The sequence below is a fragment of the Mus musculus genome, chromosome 1 (genome assembly GCF_000001635.26).
Source record: "Mus musculus strain C57BL/6J chromosome 1, GRCm38.p6 C57BL/6J".
In the NCBI taxonomy this organism is placed as follows: Eukaryota; Metazoa; Chordata; class Mammalia; order Rodentia; family Muridae; genus Mus; species Mus musculus.
The window spans coordinates 58640861-58652640 of NC_000067.6; the positions used below are offsets into that span (position 1 = coordinate 58640861).

The 11780-nt window shown below is 47.0% G+C and overlaps 1 pseudogene; it reads left to right on the forward strand.

The window, feature by feature from the left end:
* Window positions 5733–7457, forward strand: Cbx3-ps7 (chromobox 3, pseudogene 7; annotated as a pseudogene).

The following is an 11780-nucleotide window of genomic DNA, read 5'->3' on the forward strand; positions in this document are numbered from 1 at the left end:
CAGACCAGGACATGCCCGGGCAGGCCCATCGCCTTCCTAGCTCCCACCCCTCTGACCTAAGTTAAATGTTACAGGCTGCTGATGTTTAAATGGACCAACCATGTGAAACTGCGCCAATTCCTCCCCCAGCCCCACTCCTTTTCTATAAAAACCCCTAGCTTCCAAGCCTCGTGGTTGAATCCACTGTCTCCTGTTGTGTGAGATACGTTTCGACCCGGAGCTCCGCCATTAAAAAACCTCTTGTTGTTACATCAAGGTGTTGTGTTCTATTCGTGATTCTTGGGTGCACGCCGAATCGGGAGCTGAGTGGGGGTTTCCCCACTGAGTTCTTTCATTTGGAGGCCCCAGCGAGATCTGCGTGACACCCAGGAACCCCGAAGGACCCCTTGGAGGTGCGTTTGTTTGTGTGAGTCTTGTTATGTTGTCTGTTGTCTAAGTGTCTAAGTGTGGCACTGCTGAATTTGTGTCTTAGTTTTTCAGTTTTGAGATTGTGGGTTTGAGCCCCACCTGTGTTACCAGTTCTGGTATTCTGTATTCTGGCAGCTGCCACCTCGGACCGTAAGGACCCTAGTGGCTGTGGGAAGACGACGGTCTATTTCCCCACAGGCTGCACCCTTGGAAGACATTCCAAGGGAGACCCTGGAGTGCCCGGGGTACAGAACAGTCAGGAGGACCTGGCTGTTGCCTGGCAGAGTGAAGAAGAGTGAGTGCTCTTCCTGCCAGAGGAGTGGAGCGGAATCCCACTCCATCAGAGGTAGCGTTTGGCTGGTTGTGTAAGTCCAGATGCAGACGAGTGTGCTTGGATGTCTTAGTGTTTTCCGTCTCTGTCATTGTGTTGTGTTTACTCTTATTCTTCACTATGGGACAGACCGTGTCTACTCCTTTATCTTTGACTAAGGACCATTGGACGGACGTTAGGGCTAGAGGACAAAATTTGTCAGTAAAAGTGAAGAAAAAGCCATGGATGACTTTCTGTTCCTCAGAATGGCCTGTTTTTGGAGTAGGTTGGCCAGCAGAAGGAACTTTTTACTTACCCACCATAAGGGCTGTGAAGGCCATTGTTTTTCAGGAAGGGCCAGGGTCGCATCCAGACCAACAACCGTACATCATGGTATGGGAGGACTTGGCACGCTACCCACCCCCGTGGGTTTGCCCATTCCTCCCGCCTCTCTGCCCTGGCACCAAGATTCTAGCCATCGGAGAAAATGGTGAGAAAGAAAAACCGAAACCACCGCTCGGGAGAGATGATGATCGCAGCACACCAGTGACGAAACCCCCCAAGATCTATCCAGAGATTGAAGAACCCCCTGAGTGGCTCGACACCCCTCAACCCCCACCGTATGCTCCCCAGCCCCAACCTTCAGCTCCCTCGGGACCCCTGCCTCAGGCCCCGGCCGGAGGAGGGGGTCCCTCCACAGGAACAAGGAACCGGCGAGGAGTCACCCCTGAGGGGCCTGCGGATTCAACCGTGGCGCTCCCCCTCAGGGCTATTGGGGCTCCCCCTGCCGATCCAAATAGTCTACAGCCCCTACAGTATTGGCCTTTTTCCTCTTCTGACCTCTATAACTGGAAAGCTAATCATCCCCCTTTTTCAGAAAACCCTGCAGGACTCACTGGGTTGGTTGAATCATTAATGTATTCACACCAGCCGACCTGGGATGACTGCCATCAGCTTCTGCAGACTCTATTCACAACCGAGGAGAGAGAGAGGATTCTCCTCGAGGCTCGAAAAAACGTCCGAGACGAGGCTGGGCGCCCTGTCCAAACTCCAGCTGAGATAGATAAAGGATTTCCGCTAACCCAGCCCCGATGGGATTATAATACGGCATCAGGTAGGGAACGACTGTCCAATTATCGCCGGGTCCTAGTGGCGGGTCTCAGAGGTGCTGCCCGGCAGCCCACGAATCTGGCCAAGGTAAGAGAGGTTATGCAGGGAGCGACTGAGCCCCCCTCAGTCTTCCTTAAAAGGCTCATAGAGGCTTATAAGAGATATACCCCATTCGACCCCACGTCTGAGGGTCAAAGGGCCTCAGTAATTATGGCCTTCATTGGCCAGTCGGCTCCTGACATTAAGAAGAAGTTACAGCAAATTGAGGGCTTGCAGGATTACACCATAAGGGATGTAGTTAGAGAGGCAGAAAAAGTGTATCATAGGAGAAAAACAGAAGATAAAAAGTTAGAGAGAGAGAAAAGAGAGAAAAGAGAAGAGGAGGATAGGAGAGACAGGAGGCAAGAAAAGGTTTTGACTATGATCCTGGCCGCAGTAGGAGAAAGAGATAATGGAAGAAGAGGTAGACAGTCAGAGAACCTGGGAGACAAAAGGCAGCAGGGACCAAAGAGACCCAGAGAAGGCGGGCAGCGCCTGGAGAGGAACCAATGCGCGTATTGCAAGGAAATGGGCCACTGGAAGAGCGACTGTCCGAAAAAAAAAAACAAGAGGTAAAGGTGCTTTCTCTTGGAGAAGATAAAGACTAGGGGGAACGGGGCTCGGCCCCTCTCCCCGAGCAACTTTAGAAGTGGAGGGGACCCCTGTGGACTTTCTAGTTGACACGGGAGCCGAATTTTCAGTACTCAAAACACCTCTAGGAAAAGTAAAGAAAAATGAAAAAACCTTGGTGATCCGGGCCACAGGACAAAAATCGTATCCATGGACCACATCCTGAGTAGTAGACATAGGGCAAAATCGAGTAACTCATTCGTTTCTAGTCATTCCAGAGTGTCCTATGCCTTTATTAGAGAGAGACTTACTAACCAAGTTAAAAGCACAAATAACTTTCACCTCTCATCGACCGGAGGTTTTCTGGGGAATAAAAGCGCCCCAGACTCTAGAGCTGTCTTTACAACTAGGGGAGGAATATCGACTTTACCAAAATAAAGTAAAGCCCCCTGAGGGATTACAGGACTGGTTAAATCGATACCCTCAGGCATGGGCAGAGACGGGAGGAGTGGAGATGACAAAACTGGTCCCCCCCATGGTGATTGAACTTAAGTCCGGGGCCACCCCTATAGGGGTCCAACAATATCCCATGAGCAGAGAAGCTCAAGAGGGTATACGCCCCCAAATTAACAAACTGCTCCAACAAGGGATTTTGGTCCCATGCAAATCCCCTTGGAACACTCCTCTACTTCCAGTAAAAAAACCAGGGACCAGGGACTACCGTCCAGTACAGGACCTTAGAGAAGTCAACAAGAGAGTTCAAGACATACACCCCACGGTGCCAAATCCTTATAACCTCCTCAGCACCTTGCCACCTGGTCGGACATAGTACACAGTCCTGGATCTCAAAGACGCTTTTTTCTGTTTGAGGTTACACCCCAACAGCCAGCCCTTGTTCGCTTTCGAATGGCGAGACTCCGAGAGTGGACAAGCCGGACAGCTCACATGGACGAGGCTGCCTCAGGGATTCAAGAACTCGCCCACTTTGTTCGATGAAGCCCTACACCGAGATCTTGCTCTTTTCCGAGCCAATAACCCACAGGTGACTCTTCTGCAATATGTAGATGACCTGCTCCTAGCTGCAGAAACACGCGAGGACTGTGAAATTGGGACCCAAAACCTCCTGGGCGAGTTAGGTAAGCTGGGGTATCGGGCCTCTGCTAAAAAGGCTCAGTTATGCCAGATAGAAGTGACCTACCTAGGATATGTTTTGAAAGATGAACAACGGTGGCTCACAGAAGCCAAAAAACAAGCTGTTATGCAGATCCCGACCCCAACCACTGCTCGCCAGGTAAGAGAGTTCCTGGGGACCGCCGGGTTTTGCAGACTCTGGATTCCCGGATTTGCCACACTGGCAGCTCTCTTGTATCCACTAACCAAAGAGAAAGGGGAATTCACCTGGACCAGAGAACATCAGCTAGCCTTTGAAACTCTCAAAAAGGCACTGCTGCAGGCTCCGGCATTGGCCTTGCCAGATTTAAACAAACCTTTCACCCTATACATTGATAAAAAAAATGGAGTGGCAAGGGGAGTCCTTACCCAGGTTTTGGGACCATAAAAGCGCCCGGTAGCCTACTTATCAAAAAAACTGGACGCTGTGGCCAGTGGATGGCCCTCCTACCTGCGAGCGATAGCAGCCACGGCTGTGCTAGTAAGAGATGCTGACAAATTGACTATGGGCCAGAATGTTGCTATAGTGGCCCCACACTCTCTTGAGAGCATCATCAGGCAACCACCGGACCACTGGATGACCAACGCCCGAATGACGCACTACCAGAGCCTATTGCTGACAGAGCGAGTAAGTTTTGCACCCCCAGCCATTCTCAACCCCGCCTCCTTACTACCTGAGGCTGACGAGGCCCCTGCACATAAGTGTGAAGAAATACTGGCAGAAGAGACTGGAATCCGGCCAGACCTCACAGACCAACCTTGGCCAGGGGCGATGACTTGGTTCACGGACGGAAGCAGCTTTGTGGTAGAAGGTAAGCGGAGGGCTGGGGCAGCAGTAGTAGATAAAAAGGCTGTCATATGGGCCAGCAGTCTGCCGGAGGGTACATCAGCTCAAAAAGCGGAACTAATTGCATTAATTCAAGCCTTAAGGCTGGCAGAAGAAAGGGCTCTTAATGTCTATACCGACAGCCAGTACGCTTTTGCCACGGCTCATGTTCACGGAGCAATATACCGACACCATGGACTGCTGACGTCTGCCGGCAAAGATATCAAAAATAAAGAAGAAATTCTCAGCTTATTAGAAGCTGTTCATTTGCCCCGTAGGGTGGCAATTATCCATTGCCCAGGACACCAGAAGGGAACTGGGCCCGTTGAAAAGGGAAATCAAATGGCAGACCAAGAAGCTAAAAAAGCAGCCCAAGGGCCAATGACTCTGGTGGTGAGAACCCAACAGCCCGCTGCTGAGGAAATAAATAAAAGAACCCTCACAGAAGAAGAGGGGCGAGATTACTTAGCTAACATACACCATCTGACTCATTTAGGAACTAAAAAATTACTAAAATTGGTTAGTAAGTCCCCCTATTACATTCCTGGATTAAAAGGAATTGTAAAAGAGATAATAAAAAACTGCCGTGCTTGTGCACTTACCAACGCTGGGTCTAGCAGGCTCCAGGAAGGAAAACGACTGCGAAGAGACAGACCTGGAGCCTACTGGGAAACTGACTTCACTGAGGTGAAACCGGCTAGGTATGGAAATAAATATCTCCTAGTTTTTATAGACACCTTTTCAGGATGGGTCAAAGCGTTCCCCACCAAGAAAGAAACGGCTAATGTAGTGGTCAAGAAGATACTTAAAGAAATCCTTCCCCGCTTTGGGATACCTAAGGTAATGGGGTCAGACAACGGACCTGCCTTCGTCTCCCAGGTAAGTCAGGGATTGGCCAGACAACTGGGGACAAATTGGAAATTACATTGTGCATACACACCCCAGAGTTCAGGACAGGTAGAAAGGATAAACAGAACGCTAAAGGAGACTCTGACTAAAATAGCCTTAAAATCCGGCGGAAGCGATTGGACAGCCGTTCTCCCTTATGCCTTGTTCAGGGTTCGGAATACACCTGGACCCCTTGGCCTAACTCCATTTAAATTAATGTATGGGGCGCCCCCACCCATTTTTATGACCGTAGGGGATAAGAATCGCCCGGATGTGTCTTTCTCTCCTTCTTCTAGTCCTTTGGCTCTATTAAAAGCTCTCGAAATAGTAAGAAAAGAGGTCTGGGAACAGCTAAAAGAAACCTATGTTGCTGGTGACACACAGGTGCCGCATCAGTTTAAAGTAGGAGACGCGGAACCGAAGCGCGCAGGCGGGAGACTCTGCAGGATCCGCGGCCCTGAGCATCGGAGCGGTGAACTCTTCAAGTCTCCGATTAAATTTAAAAAATGGCCTCCAATAAAACTACATTGCAAAAAATGGGAAAGAAACAAAATGGAAAGAGTAAAAAAGTTGAAGAGGCAGAGCCTGAAGAATTTGTGGTAGAAAAAGTACTGGACCGTCGTGTAGTGAATGGGAAGGTGGAGTATTTCCTGAAGTGGAAGGGGTTCACAGATGCTGATAATACTTGGGAACCAGAAGAAAATTTAGATTGTCCAGAATTAATTGAAGCATTTCTTAATTCTCAAAAAGCTGGTAAAGAAAAAGATGGTACAAAAAGGAAATCTTTATCTGACAGTGAATCTGATGATAGCAAATCGAAGAAGAAGAGAGATGCTGCTGACAAACCAAGGGGCTTTGCCAGAGGTCTCGACCCTGAACGAATAATCGGCGCCACGGACAGCAGTGGAGAGTTAATGTTTCTCATGAAGTGGAAGGACTCGGACGAGGCCGACTTGGTGCTGGCAAAGGAGGCGAACATGAAGTGTCCTCAGATTGTCATTGCCTTCTACGAGGAGCGGCTGACTTGGCATTCTTGTCCTGAAGATGAAGCACAATAATTGTTTGCATTTATATATATATATTTATATATATATATATAATCTGGATCTTGGGTTTTGAATTACTAGTGTAGAAAAAAATAGCATTCTAATGAAAATCAAGTTTGATATGCTGGTTTTGAAAGTATTGACAGTAGTTGGGATATTTTTGGTTTTTGTTCTGCATCAAAAGGCACTGATTCCTTTGAGCAAGTAAGAGCTTTCTGTAGTTGCTTCCTTTAACAATAGAATATTTGATACCATGTTGTATTTCCTCAGCTTTGAAGAACAGCTTTTCTTAAACGCTGGGGAGATTTACAGTTATTACTCAAGTCAGAACTTATTTTTAACTGGGACACAGAAGGACCATTCTGGGTTTTTTTTTTTTTTTGTTTCTATGCGGTGTATGCATAAAACACATAACTTGTTTGTTTTGTTTTGTTTTTAACTGAAGATGAAAATACAAGTTGATGAGATTCCCTCCTTGTGAACATTTTCCTGAAACCATAACCTTTCAGATTAAGCAGATTCTGTGATTTATAGGATAGTTTAAAGGCAGCAACATCAGAATTGATGTATTATCACATAAATACAGTGGTATATTTACAGAGTGTTGTACACGTCCCCTTTGGAAAATGGAATTAGACTAAGTAATAGTGTGATTTAATAACAAGACTTGGGCTAGAGGCAGATAGAGCTCTGACCTAAGAGGCCAGCTGAGAGGCAGAGGCAGGTCCAGGTCAGCCAGTCTATGTAAAGGTTCCTCTGGTGAACTTTGTAGAAAGTTAAAGTCTGTACTAAAAGGTTATGATTTATGGAATCTGTTTGATGTGGAAATAGAATCGTGGCTGGAGCTGACGTTAGCAATTTAAGACCTGCTAAGTGAGTGAACAAAATTTGCTAATATCAATTAATGACCTGCATGCTTTTTCTTTACCCTGACTCATTCCTTACTGGTAGGATCAGTCTTTTCAGTATTTGGGTTATGGTTCAATGAGCCAGAAAAGTAACTTTGTAGTATCAGAATGTCATCCAACTGTATATTTACTTTATTGTAAATAATGGTGAACAGTGGTCAATAAATAGTTTTATATTCCTTAAAAAAAAAAAAAAAAGTAGGAGACGCAGTCCTGGTGAGGAGACACCGAGCGGGAAACCTAGAACCGAGGTGGAAGGGACCCTACTTAGTGCTACTGACAACGCCCACCGCGGTCAAAGTGGAAGGAATCCCCACTTGGGTCCACGCATCCCACGTCAAGAGAGCACCCCCTGGAGTCAGCCATGATGAGTGGACTTTGGAGAAGACTACTAATCCTTTTAAGTTGCGCCTGCTTCGTAGGAGCGATCCCAAAAGACTTCAACCCCCACAGTCCTGTTCAACAAACGTGGAAGGTACTCAATGAGGGGGGTAGGGCTGTATGGACAATCGCCGAGGTACACCCTCTGTGGACTTGGTGGCCTGATCTTTTCCCTGACATCTGTAAGTTGGCTATAGGAGCCCCTCCTAGATGAGACTTGGAGGGGTACTCTGACATTCAGAGGGCACCTTTAACACCCCCTCCATACGTAGAAAAACATTCGAGAGACCCATGGGGTGGTTGCTCTAACCAAAGGGATAAAAGTATGCTTCGAACCCATCCCTTCTATGTCTGCCCCGGGCCCCACCAAAGTCAGTCCCTCAATCCAACGTGTGGAGGTAAGGCTGACTTCTTTTGTAAGAGCTGGGGTTGCGAGACTTCAGGTACAGCCCGCTGGAAGCCCTCCTCGAGCTGGGACTATATTAGAGTAACAGCCAACTATTCCCTAGTGTCTTATGTGCCTGGAGGATTTGACCTAGACGAGTGTACTGACTGGTGCCATCCGCTCCGTGTCACCTTCACTGAACCAGGGAAGAGAGCTCTGGGATGGACAAAAGGGTATACCTGGGGTCTTAGGATTTACAAGGAAAGATATGATGAGGGATTATTGTTCACTATCAGATTAAAAATAGAGACCCCCTACAATCCTTTAGGCCCCCCAACCAAGTTCACACCCCTTACCCATACAATTACTCAGCCTACTCCAGTGATTGCGGACCCCCTTAATATGGCCGCTATCACCCAACCTCCCACTCCTCAGGTACCTCTAACTATTACCCCCGCGATTCCTTCAAGACAGAGGATGTTTAACCTAGTGAGAGGAGCCTTTTATGCCCTTAACAGAACTGATCCAAGCGCTACTGAGGACTGCTGGCTATGCCTGTCCTCGGGTCCGCCTTATTATGAAGGAATCGACTTCAATGGAGATTTCAACAGAACCAGCAGCCATACTTCCTGCTCTTGGGGTACAGGACAAAAACTGACCCTGACTGAAGTATCCGCGAGGAATCCAGGTCTCTGTATAGGTACCCCACCTTCCACTCACAAACACCTATGCGGACAAATTCAGTCTGTGTCCAGAACGGAAGCTAATTACTATCTTGTACCTTCCCCAGTTGGATGGTGGGCTTGCAATACAGGACTTACTCCCTGTGTATCAACTAAGGTTTTTAATTCATCTCATGATTTTTGTGTCATGATCCAGCTGTTACCCCGCATATATTATCACCCTGCATCCAGTTTAGAAGAAAGCTATGCTGGGCGGCGGTCAAAAAGAGAACCAATTACTTTAACCCTGGCTGCATTCATGGAAATAGGTATGGCAGTAGGAGTGGGGACGGGAGTGTCAGCTTTGATAGAAGGAAGACAGGGAATTCAGTCTTTGAGAGATGCTGTCAATGAAGACCTAGCGACAATAGAGAAGTCCATTGACGCTTTAAAAAAATCTTTGACCTCCCTGTCTGAGGTAGTTTTACAGAACAGGAGAGGTCTTGATTTGTTGTTCCTAAAGGAAAGAGGACTGTGTGCTGCCCTTAAAGAAGAGTGCTGCTTCTATGCAGATCATACAGAAATAGTTAGAGACTCTATGCAGAAACTGAGAGAAAGATTAGAGCGAAGGAAACAGGAACGGGATGCTCAACGGGGGTGGTTTGAGTCGTGGTTTGAATCGCGACCATCTTGGATAACTTCTTTAATTTCCGCTGTAGCCGGACCAATCCTTATGATATGCTTAGCTTTAGTTTTCGGCCCTTGTATAATAAATAGAGGAATGGCTTTCATCCAGAGTAAAATTGATACAGTAAAACTCATGGTTCTTCAAAGGCAATATCAACTTATAGTTCAGGTAGATGAAGAGTTAGGGGACACCAATCTCTAAAATTCTATGATTAGAATTAGTCTAAACAGAAGAAGAGGGGAATGAAAGGAAATAAAACTGTAATTCATGTAATGTATGTTAAATAGCCCAAAGAGTTGTTTGTGAGCTTTGAAACCTGGGGCTGAGAACATAGCAGAACAGACCAGGACATGCCCGGGCAGGCCCATCGCCTCCCTAGCTCCCACCCCTTTGACCTAAGTTAAATGTTACAGGCTGCTGATGTTTAAATGGGCCAATCATGTGAAACCGCGCCAATTCCTCCCCCAGCCCCACTCCTTTTCTATAAAAACCCCTAGCTTCCAAGCCTCGTGGTCGAATCCACTGTCTCCTGTTGTGTGAGATACGTTTCGACCCGGAGCTCCGCCATTAAAAAACCTCTTGTTGTTACATCAAGGTGTTGTGTTCTATTCGTGATTCTTGGGTGCACGCCGAATTGGGAACTGAGTGGGGGTTTCCCCACTGAGTTCTTTCACTTGCTTTGTTAAAAAGTAAATCAAATGGTAATTTTTTGAGTGGTATTTAGATTTAAGAATGAGACGGAATGAGACAAAACTCAAGATCCTAAATAATTTTGACCTTAATACCCTGTGACATACAACTGTGACTTGCCTGCAAGGTATACCCTGTGCAATAGTGACATAAATGTTATGGAAGGAACGACCACTTTTTAAAAAATCAGGTTTAAGGCCCACTCCAGGAGATGCATCTCATATATGACACTGTTAAAGTGGCCAAGAACCTGAAACCAGGGGGAAAACCGCCTCCTGTTATTCTACTAAAAGAACAAAGTAATAAGCAGACCTCTAATGATGGATTCCCATAACCATAGTTCAGTGCCTCACTCACCCCTGGTCAGAGAAGTTCTTGTAGTAGACGGGAATTACCAGAGACCCACAACTAGACAGTGTAGTGAGGAAGAGACTTTGGAGCACTCAGATCTAGATGGAATGTGTTTATCACACCCTCCACTCAAGGCTCAGGGATCTATGCACAAGAGAAGGTGGGAAGCCTGGAAGAGACAGAGAGAGTGGATAACCCCAAGGAAATTCTTCTTGACACAACTGAACTAATGTTAATGCACATATGAATCCACGGAGGCTTTGCTAATACACACAAGACTCGCACAGGCTCACACCGGACAAAATCCCAGCACTGAGGCAAGGAAGTGGACAGAGCCCTGCCCCTAACCGAAAAGCTAGGTGCAACTGATAGCTGCTGGGTAAGGGAAAATCAGTTTTCTCCAGGGGAGTGTCGCTATGTATATTAACCACTCTCCAGGACAGGCCCATGCAAGAGAGTAACACAGAAAATGTATTGACACTTTGTCTCCTCCCACTGGGGCGACTCCACCGGATAAGAAAGGAAGCCCACATGTTCAGAGTGGTAGTGAAAGACCCACAACGTGAGGACTCCCACACGTTCTGACTCAGGAGAGGTGACACCCCAAATCACTCACGAGAAACGGTCTTACTGCAAACTGCAAGAGGACTTTTAATTCAAGAGCGCTCTCAGGCCCACGGTCATACACCACACAGGGGTAGAGGACCATGGTGCCCCGAGTAGCTGGGTAAGGGGGCATTTAAAGGAAGAAACCACAACTCAAGGAAGTGGGGAGGGCGTTGTTGGAAAATACCAAAGATACCAGTTAAGAATCACAAGGAAGTGCAAAGCCACAAGAGTCACAAGGAATACCTGGTAATTGTTCCGGTTATCTCTCAAGACAATTTCTAGGAGCCCCTAACAATAGCACATTCTTTGAATGAACACTCTTTGAACCCAGGAAGCGGGTGGGTAGAGGAATGTCGCTGTTTTATGATTAGCATACCTTGGAGCATTGAGTCACAGAGATCACATTCCCAAGCCTTGGCCTAAAGGCCTAGAATTTTGCTTTTATATTTTTTCAGTAGAAATAAAGATATTTGCTATTTTACTTGTGTTTTTCTGTATTTAAAAGTGGGATACATATCTAGCCAAAGACTTTTTTTTTTTTTTTTTTTTTGTCTTTATGAAGTCAAGTAAGGGTCTGGAGAGAACGCTTTTCTGCTGCCATGCTGACTGCTCAGAGGACCTTTGTCTTTGCTAAAGCCTGGCCCAGGATGCCAGCCAGGGCTCAGAGATGCTGCGCCTGCTGCCACGTCTGCTTTCGGTTTCTGGGCGTCTCCATTTTGGGGAGCCTAAGGCACGCAGC